General features: G+C 48.5%; 1 protein-coding gene across 1 annotated transcript in view; it reads left to right on the top strand.

Moving 5' to 3' along the window:
* The window catches only part of DDX31 (DEAD-box helicase 31), a 76,190-nt gene that overhangs the window by 58,539 nt on the left and 7,143 nt on the right, over positions 1-10,508 (top strand). The gene's annotated exons all lie outside the window — the stretch shown is intronic.

Consider the following 10,508-nt stretch of genomic DNA (forward strand, 5'->3'; position numbering starts at 1 on the left):
AAAAAAAAAAAAAAGAACCTATGGGGTTCACAGTCCACCAGTAGAGTAACTTGGGGGACCTGCCACAGTCGGAGCTTCACCTGTGCTGTGGTCCTCCCTGGAAAGCATCTGAGAGTCATAAGAAGACTTCTTATGTATTCCATGTAACTGACCCTGGGGCCATACCTTGTCCCATTGAGGTGGGAGGGGTGCATGCCTGAGCCTCAGATTTGAGGCACCACTGAAGCCCAGATCGCCCAGAGCTTAGTGCTGGGCTAATGGTGCTGAGACACACCTCCAGTGCAGAGCACTCAGAGGGCAAAATCAATGACGTCTTCTCCCCAAAAGTGCAGTTCCCAGAACTGTCTAGAGCCCTGGGGAGGGCAGAGTCAGGGCATGGTGTTGCCCTGCGGGTTACGAGTCCATTCCACGTGCAGAGATGCTTTCCCTCAGCATGCTGCATTTGGAAAACTTCTTCCTGCCCTCAGAGTGGTGGTGTGCTATAGTATGAGCCCAGCCCTCACAGGAGCTGGAGCACCTGAAACCCCGTGAGCTACTCGTGGAAGGCACTTTGGGGTAAATGGCCAGGATTGCTGTGAGTGGGCAGGATGTGATGAACAAATGTTTGGGGGCACAAAGACTTTCTTTCGCTTGCCCTGTGAAAGTGGCAGTGACTTTGCATCGTATATCCTTCTTTTTATACATTAATTACAAGTACTACAAATATAGCTGTCCTGACTCAGAAAATCAGAGGTGATACCACACCATGCCGTGTATTCCCAAGGGTGGGACTTGCTCATCCACCCAGGATGGTCCTGACTCCATCAGCCTTGTCAGGGCCCAATCTGTCTAGCTTGCCATGGTAAAGGGAGGAGGACTGCCCAGTAGGGAAAGGACCGTGGTCTTGGAGTTGGGGACTTGGATTTAAGTCCCGGCTTCATTCCGATGTGAGTTTTAGAGCATACCGTTTCTTAACGTCTCAGATCCTCCTTCTCCTAAAAAAAGGGGAAAAAATCATATTTTTAGTTACTTTACAAGATTGTTTTAAGAATCAAAATTAGGTGATATGTGTAAATATACCTTTGAACCATACGAGGCTCTACAGATGAAAGACAGCCTGAAAGGAGTGGGTTACAATTCAGGGCCTCCCAGCTTAGGCCATCTGAGGATCTGGCGCCTGCAGGGTTCTCTGTAACGGATACAGTGTCGCCTAATTTTAGTTCCAGTTTGAGAATTTTTAAGATGGTTGATTTTTTTTTTTCCTGATACAAGTAACCCTCATGTAGGACAGTGCCCCAGTAATCCTGGGAGGCAGACATCAACTGTCCTCCACGCTGCTGTACCACAGTGCCAGGTGGAATGGGCAGGTCCAGCTCTGCCGCCTTCCAGGCAGCATTAAGTACAAGTGTGCAGAACAGCTTCATGCAGCCCAGAGCCTTCTCTGCTCACCCTCTAGTGGGGCCAGGGTCTTCTCCCAGAGGGCAAGGACACCTCCACTGCACCTCCAGACACACCCGGCTGTGTCTAGGTCCTGGGGTGCAAGGCCCAGTAGGCAGTGGGGCTCCTGTCTTTGGACTTGTGGTCGCGGGTCTCTGTATGTGTGAACTTTGATTTTCAGTGTGTGTTGAAAGCATGAGGCTTCCTGGTGAGCATCTGAGAGTGGCCTCAGAGAAGTCCGAACACTTCTGTCACTGTCTCTGCATGTTGACACTTAGAGCAGGTAGGAATAGACCTGTCAAATGATGACTGTCAAGAAACTCATCTTTGTTTATTCCTCTCCCTCAAAATAAATGCAGTCCCAATGTTTTATTGGTCGCAGATGATCTACCTTTATAGCTAGAAATTTCATTAGCAAGTGTTAATCCAGATAGCAGCTCTGCAGACCAGGATGTCCTCAGTGCCTACCCAGACCCTGGAAAGCAAAGCACGGAGGCACTTGGGAGGGGGACTTGGAGACAGCATTGTCCTTACCTTGAGAAGCCACTAGGGAGAGAGAAACCCGCCGCCTCCTGCCTCAGCTGACCCTCATAGCAGATGGGCACCAAGACCACTATACCCCTGTGAGCAGGGGATTTAACAGGGCTTTATTTAGGGAAGAATGGACTGATTAGCCGATAAAGAGCATGTAAGATGGTATGGGGCAGCCTTTGATGTCTGGCTGGCGCGGCAGGGAGCTGGGCAGTGAGTGACAGCAGTGTGTCACAGGATTACTCTGCCCGTTACAATGCTGCTCTCTGTTCCTGCCATGTCACCACCCTGTTACAGCTACTTTTCTCGTTGTTATGCCTTCTTTTGAAGGCATTTCTCCCTGAGCTCCCTACACCCTCCCCCTTGCCCCTGCCTTTCTCAGGCAGACGGGCACTTGAGGATACAGTAGGTACCGTTTGTCATTTGGGGAAATCTCGCCACTCCTGGAGGAGGAACGACTCTGCAGCTAATCTGCACACAGACCGTATAATTGTGGTCGGGGTAAGCGGGAGAGAAACGTGACAGATTTTCCACACCTCACTCAGGGCTCTAGCAAATGCCAGTTGCTGCTTTTTGAGTACTGGAAAGAAAAGTCCATTAAACCCCACAAAGTGCAGAGAGTTCTGCTGTGGCCACAATTATTGTTCTGAGCTGAGACGTCTCCTCTTAAATCCATCTGTCAAGAAAGAGAATGGGTTCCGTATGTTTTGTGTGAGTGAATAAAATAAAATAATAGTACTAAATTCTCTAAACTGACTTGCATTCCATTTTACGGTGTCAACTGCCCAGAACAATTATGCACGATGTACAGACCTGGGATTGTGCAAATCCAATCCCCCGACTGGAAACAGAAGCCCACCTTACCTGCCTTGCACCACGCAAGGAGTTCAGATGTGAATTAAAGGTGGGGCAGGTTAGGAGACTGATAGGCATTTCCAGACAGTGGTGAAGGGAATTTTTATCTCTTCAAATGCCTTTATTTCTTTATATGACCACTTTTCAGAAAAAGAAAATGGTTAATGTTCCCAAATCAGATCTTAATAACTAGGTCTCTGTTGAATTTTTCAGTCCTTCGTTCTGAAAAGGAACACTGAATATCTTCCCAGGCACACAGAAATACAGTCACAGAAACTCTTCTGACACCTACACACACCCCTGTCAAAACAACCCCCCCCCCAAACACCGACACGCACATGTACACAGGTAGTCAGTGCTACTGCTAAAATATTCAATGCCCCCTTAGCAACACCCATCACGGGAACAGCATTTTCTTCCCGTGAAATGCAGTTCTTGTTTGGAAGCTGTGTGGATTCAGCAGTTCTTGAGAAGAAAAGGTAACATATCCTTCCAAAAGCTCCACCTTTCGAGGTGAGACCTCCACTGTCTGCGAGGAGAGGCAGAGTTGTGTTGTTTACCCACTTGTCTGTCTGTCTGTCCAGGCCGTCACACGCGTGAGGGGAACGTGTCCAGCAGCAGTAAGCAGGCACGCTTGGTTGGGCCACGATTCTCTCTCATCTGTCTGACACTCTGGAAAATGCTTCAAAATATAGAAACTAATGTGCCTTAAGGTCTCGGTGTACTTGTAACAATCTGAAAGTGCGAATGTGCTGCTTTTAAACCGCCCTGTCTCACGGGCATCATGTGCTGTTCTCAAACGGTCTTTGCCCAGGCGTTGAGTTTATGGCTAAGACGAGTTTTGCCCCTGGATTCTGCCATGTGTGTCATTCTGATGTTGCTCTTAGAGCCCAGAATATCTGGGGCATCTTCATTATTGGTAATTTGAAAATTTTGTCCCCCTGTTCTCAACTTTCTCCTTTAAAAGTTGGTAGAGGATCAGCCATCTGAATTGTTGACTGTCCTTAAAAGAAATAGTTTTATTTGTATATATTTCCTCAAACCAACCTAGCTAAAATGTTACCTGGTAGTTCCAATGTTCTCAATAAGGTAAACAGTCTAAAATTAGGGGCTTTCTCATCCTTTAATACTCTGCAGATCTGGGTATGCTCAGTCAGGGTGCAGCAGGCTGCACAGGGGTACACAGGGGGGCACAGGGGGCACCCACTCTGGCCCCAGGGCGGAGCCGCCAGCACCCACTGGCTTGTCTGCTAAGCACTGAAGAGCATTCTTTAACCTCTACACTTTCAGAGTTCTAGTAGTCATTTGTTTGCTAAGATCAGTAAGCATCCTCATGGAATTATACTTGCCATTCACCCCTTCTTTGTAGTTAGGACCCTTGTAAGATTTTCCCTATCTGAATTATCATAAGTGCTTCATCAGATTGGAGATTTTGCGAAGCTCTGGTTTTAGGTTTGTCATCTCTGAAGCTCTCTATGCTGTGTCATTCTATGCAGTTTCAACCATACTTATCCTCTTACTAAGTAACTGGTAAGAGCTTACTGTGTGGGGTAGTGTTCTAGCTTGAGAAGTCTGCCCTTGCTCACCCTTACCCTGCCCTTCCCTTGTCCTTAGATTCTGACTCTGGGGGCATCACAGTGATTAAGTCTAGGTTTGATTCACACAGACCTCTGGATTAAATCCTGGGTGGGTGACTTGTAATCTGTGTGCCTTTGGGCAGGTCACTCAGCTTCTCTGTCCCTCAGTTCCCCTGCCTCTCACTGGGAGGTCTCCAAGCCCCTCCTAGTGTGGGGTTAAACCAAATGACAGGTGAAGAGCATCCACACAGGGCAGCGCCCATAGCATCGTGGTTACGGCGCCGGCCAAATACACTGGGGCTGGCAGGTTTGAACCCAGCCTGGGCTGCTAAACAATGACAACTGCAACTAAAAAAATAGCAGGTGTTGTGGCGGGCACCTGTAGTCCCAGCTACTTGGGAGTCTAAGGCAAGAGAGAATCACTTAAGCCCAAGAGTTGGAGGTTGCTGTGAGCTGTGACACCACGGTACTCTACCGAGGGCACCATAGTGAGAGTCTGTCAAAAAAAAAAAAGCATCCACGGTGTTGTGCGTAAACGGAGCACTTGGTGATGACAGCAGTGAGCACATCACAGTGTTGTTGCTTTCCCCTGGCCTCTGTTGTACCCGTAAGTATCCCTAGGACTGAGTGAAAGAGTGTAGTTAGAGTGCAACCTTTTAGGACCCTTGAACTTTTCCTACCAGGAATAACTTTGGAAACAGGGAACCAGGCCCCTCAAAGGACAGCATTAAAAAGCTGCAGCTGCACCTCCCTGTAAAGCAATATTCTCATTAGAGCAGCTTGCCTGCCAGTTTTTATGTGGCATTTACAACCTCCCTAATATCACTTAATTAGTTGAAGGCAAACCTGGAATCTTGCCCACTGTGAAAATTCTCTCGATTTCATTGAGCCAGTAAGCTCAATGTAAAAGACAGATTGGCCAAAGACGAGAGCCTGGACATAGCCACACTCAGACACGTGAGGATTTCCCTTGTAAATCCACCGCACCTGAGTCAGCCTCATCTCCGCCATCGCTCAGCAGTGCCCACACTGGCGATCCCTCTGGCCTCCCTGGGATGGTCTCTTCCCTCAGTTTCCCAAACTATCTTGGCAAATGGCAGCTCTCAGCCCCTCAACTTCACCTGAACTTCTGGAACAGTCTGCTATCAAGTCTTCTGCAGCCGCTGTTCTACAGATAGCCAGGGCCTCCGTCCTCAACCCCTATACCTTGGCTTGGAGCCTTTTGGTGGCATCATAACTCTGGTGATTAAGGCTAGTTGTGGCAGGCGCCTGTAGTCTCAGGTACTTGGGAGGCTGAGACAAGAGAATTGCCTAAGCCCAGAAGTTGAAGGTTGCTGTGAGCTGTGTGACGTGATAGCACTCTACAGAGGGCGACAAAGTGAGACTCTGTCTCTATAAAAAAAAAAAAAAAAAATCACAACAAGGCCCCTTCTTGCCAGGCCCCCTGCCTAACCTTTCAGCCTCATCTGACACCCCATCCATGCCCTCTTCTCAGGGCCTTTTCCTGAATGTGTGCTGGGCCAGCTCCTCTCCGCTCCTGCTCACCTTTGGTGTGCTGGCCCTTCCCTAAGAACGTCCCTTGTGACCTGCCTTGACACCCTTCTTTGCACTAGTGTATCACAGTTTTGTATCTGCTTGTGTTGTTTGTGCTGCCCTCCTCTCAAGGGTGACTCAGAGCAGAAACCCTGTCCTGCTTCTGCTCACAGCACAGGGTAAGTATCCCTGATCCACAGTGCTTGGGACCACAAGTGTTTCTGAGTTCAGATTTTTCTTGGGTTTTGGAATATTTGCGTTATACCCACTAGTTGAGTTTTCCTAGAGTGTCACTTCAATGAACAAAAAGTTTTGGATTTTAGAGCATTTCAGCTTTTGGATTTGAGTGCTTAACCTTTATCCCCAACACCTGCTGTTGCCCCATCATACAGCAGGTGCTCATAAGTGTTTTAAATAGGCGAGTAGAGACTGAAAACATTCTGTAATTCTGAAAAGACGTACATAAAAGGAAAGCAAGAAAGAAAAGAACTGTTCTGACATGGAAAAGAGAAAATCCTTCTTTCCAGTGTAATGAGCCCAGAAAACAGGAATCCCCACCTTGCAGGGAGGTTGTCTTTCAGCTCTCATGTGCCACTTGTCAGTTGGTCTGTCCTAAGAGACTAAGCATGAGTCAGGGTCTCTTTTCTCTGCGTAAGGTTGGTCCTCAGGAAGGCCAGCGTTCCCACTCCTGGTGGCCCAACATGGCTCAGCCTCTAGTTCTCTCACAGAATGTAGGATGAGTGGGGTCTCCACTCACCCTAGACAAGACCAGAGCAGGTGTCCAGGTGGGGGCAGATCACTCAGCCGTGTCTGAGGACCAGAGAGAAACAGAACCACTGATAGTAGCTGTGAGGACAGATGTCCCTGTGAGGGGGAGAAACAGAATCTGGTCTCAATATCTACTGGGCAGAGTGTAAAAACACATATGCCCAGGCCCTGACCCAGGAGACCTTGGTTCAGTGAAGTCTAAAGATGAGTGAATTAGAGGTGGTCATGAACTTGACCCAGGAATGACCCCTGGAACTTGAAAGAATGTGGACCTTGGAACAAATGATGGGGTGTCCTCCTTAGTACTATAGGCAGTGAGGTGCTGGCCAAATATAATTGGCTTAAAGATGAGTTAGGTTTAATTACTATTTTAACATAGAACCTTGGTGAGCTGCACAGGCTATAAACAAGAGTATATTCTCTGTCCCAGTGCCGTGGGAGGCCGAGGTGGGTGGATCACCTGAGCTCAGCTGAGTTCAAGACCAACATAAGACCAGGATGAGCTGGAGTGGGCTAGAGTGAGACCCCGTCTCTACAAAAAAAAAGCCGAGTGTTGGGGCGGGCACCTGTAATCCCAGCTACTTGGGAGGCAAAGGGCAAGAGAATTGGTAAAGGAAGAAAAAAAAAAAGGAAAAAAACCACAAAACTTTAAGATGAGTGAAAGCCAGCTGAAATTGAAAGCAAAAATAAAAAATATAACAAGTATTGCAAAATAAAAAAAAAGTATATTCTCATGGTCAGTCTGTCAACGGAGGATAGGGTGGGTGACTTTGGAGTCCATGCTGTGTTATCTCTTAAGGGTGTTTGTACCAAGAAGGGTAAACTCCTGTTCCCACTGAATGAGGGAGAGGCACACTGCTGGGGAAGGTGACGGGGTTTCTTGGGATGGAGAACGTGAGGTGTTGTCACTTGGGCACTATTGATTATTGAGTTCACTGACGTCATCTGCCCAGCAGTTCCAGATGGGTTGCACGCACAGGCAGGTGCTTCTCTGAGGGATCTGCCCTTCGTCCTTCAGCGTGCCCGATGCAAGTCCCATTTTTGTTCCTTTCCCTTCTCTCTGCCGGCTGGTACTGTGGCCCTGCCTTTCAGGGCTCTGGTTTAATTACAGCTGTGCACACACAGCTTTTTACATTTGGCCTTTTGCTTCTACCACTATTTTTTTCTATCTGACACCATGCAATTACCAGCCTTCTGCCTCCTTGTGGAACAAACATACCCTCATCCCCACCTGGCTAATGAGGCGATTAGAGGGATTTCCTGGTGACCCTGAGCTTCCTTCACACCTGGGTCACCTGCAGACAGCAGGAAGCACAGGGTGTACCTTCAGTCATGCAGTCAGTCTGACAACAAAGAGCAGGAGCCTGCCAGCCTCTCCCGGGAGGATGCTGGAGACAGTCACAGTCACTGCTGGAGCTGTCCAAGCACTGGAATTGGAAGTTGTGGCTGGCCGACCATGACCCGGCAGGTGCCAGGCACAGCTTTAGGCAGCAGCACAGGCACAGCCCTCTGTCCAGTGGTCCTCCTCAGAGTTCTTATCTTCTGTATCATTTGAGAAGTGAAAAACATGCCCGCCCCCCAGGCCTCCCCTTCTGCACACAGGTTAGTTTTAGTCACCCCACACGGTTCCAGTGTCGGACCCTCCTCTCTCGGACCTTCTAAGCTGCCTTCACTTTCAGCAAGCACCTCTCTGAAGTGCGAGGGGTGTGCCAGCCCCTCCTCAGTTCCATTTGGATGATGCCAGAGCCTTTCCATCCTGTTAGACTCATGTGTAACCTACACCTGATGACTTCAGGTCTTTTCAGAAGGCCTCTTCATTCTGGTCCTAGTGTTGTAGCAACAGTCCAAAATGGAGAGAAATGTGTTAACTACTTAGTAGTCAAGAAGAGGAGTGCAATTTGGAAACCAGCGTCTCAGAGCAACAGTCTGTGGCACTTTTCACACATTAGGTTTTTTTTGTTTGTTTGTTTGTTGGCTGTTTTTGGCCGGGGCTGGGTTTGACCCCACACTTTCAGCATATGGGGCCAGTGCCCTACTCCTTTGAGCCACAGGCGCCGCCCCGCACATTAGTTTTAAATTCTTTGGTGGTGGCAGCAGCAGCATCTCTCTTGAGGACTTATGTGTATCCTCAGCTAGCCAAGTCCCTCACAGACATTGTCTTATCAAGACCTCACTAGGTCCCTGTGACCAAAGAAGGTTCCTCAGTGACCAGTGAGGAGCCTGGAAGTCCTCTCCTGGGATTCTCAGCTACGCTCCTTGTCTGCCTTCTCACACCCCATTTGGAAGCTCCTGGTTTCTACAATCAGTCTAGAATGAAATAACAAGTGTACAAACCCTATTATCTGTGAGCAGATAATTCTTCATGTGATCAAAGAGACTTACAGCAGGAGGGATTTTGATTGTGTGTATGGAAGAACTTGGTTTGAAACCATCAGAGAAGGAAACTCTGGAGTGGGTTCTGGAGGCTTTCTACTCACTGGGGCAGTGGTCAGAGATCTTTGAGAAGAGGCAGTTGTGGTCAAGATCTGGATCCAGCTTTTCCTCCTGGTGCTCCAGGCCTGGAAGCAGTAGTAGAGTGGAAGAAGCATGAGCTTTGGAGTCAGATATTCGTGAGTCTGATCCCAGGCCTGGCCTTCTGCAACAGTTTATCTGTGAGTTGGGGGTGCCTTAGGGCTGGGATGTAGGGAGTGGGAAAGATAAGGAATGCCTACCTCATAGCCCAGTGCTCAGCGTAGAGAGGGTTTGATCAATGCTGGTTCCTTTTTTCCACTTCATCTTTCTGTTCATTAAATAAAGTGAAAACTTCATAGACACCTCCTTGAGTCTCCCCAGCGTGGCCTGGCCTGGCCCCCACCCTGCGGGTCCCATCGCTCCTCTCATAGTTGATGCAGCTCCTGCCTCGGCACCCCTAGTGTCCCAGGGGTCGCTGCACTGGGGCTGCTCATTCTGTAGTGGACCCTGTTCACTGAGCTGCGGGAAATGAGCCAGAACTGATCACTTTCATTTTTCACCCTTTGGTCTGATTTCTACTCTTTAGTCTCTGAGATTCAAATGCTGTGTGTGCATGATTTGCAAACACAGAAATACAAGGTGGTGTTATCGTTGATCAGACCAGTCCCTGGTCCCCATGACAGTGTGTCAGATTTCTGATGATGGCTCCCAGCTCCCTCCCCTTTTCTCTTCTCTGTACTGTTAATGATAGCCAGCATTTAATAGGCGCCTTCCCAGCAGGCACTGTGTGATGAGTGCTTTGTTACCTTGGCTCGTAATTTCCACAACCTGTAAGAAATGGCCAGTACTCCCCTGCTCAGAGCCATCTTTTGTCCAGTGGCACCTGTCTTGGGCTGAAAGTCCCAGTGCCTCCACCTGTTCCTTGGTCATCTAGATGGCTTGTCTCTGCCCACCCATGTTTGCCCAGGTTCTTTTCAAAGTCTGCTTCATGAAGGTATCCAAACACACAATAGTAAGAAGTAGTGTAGGATAAGAAGTAGTATAGGACAATCACTTCTGTTGGTGCCAGGGATGTGGCCACCACTGATGTGGTGCTCAGTAGTGGCCAGGCGCTGGCTTTGTGACAGATGAGCTTGCAATCATGTCATCCCCATTTGACAGGAGGAAAGTGCTGTCCCCACGGTGGAGCTGAGATTCTAACCCAGACCTCATTCTAGGTCGAAACTTGTCAACTAAATACCTGCCTGTTTGCACGCATGCTAATTTGTATCCCAGACCTTCTAAGAGCAAGACCTTACATCTGTCGGAGTTCAGGTTCTTTTTTTTTTTTTTTGTGGCGACAAAGTTTCACTTTATCGCCCCAGTAGAGTGCCATGG

This window comes from Otolemur garnettii, unplaced genomic scaffold (genome assembly GCF_000181295.1).
Source record: "Otolemur garnettii isolate 467f Iridium unplaced genomic scaffold, OtoGar3 scaffold00087, whole genome shotgun sequence".
NCBI classification, from domain to species: Eukaryota; Metazoa; Chordata; class Mammalia; order Primates; family Galagidae; genus Otolemur; species Otolemur garnettii.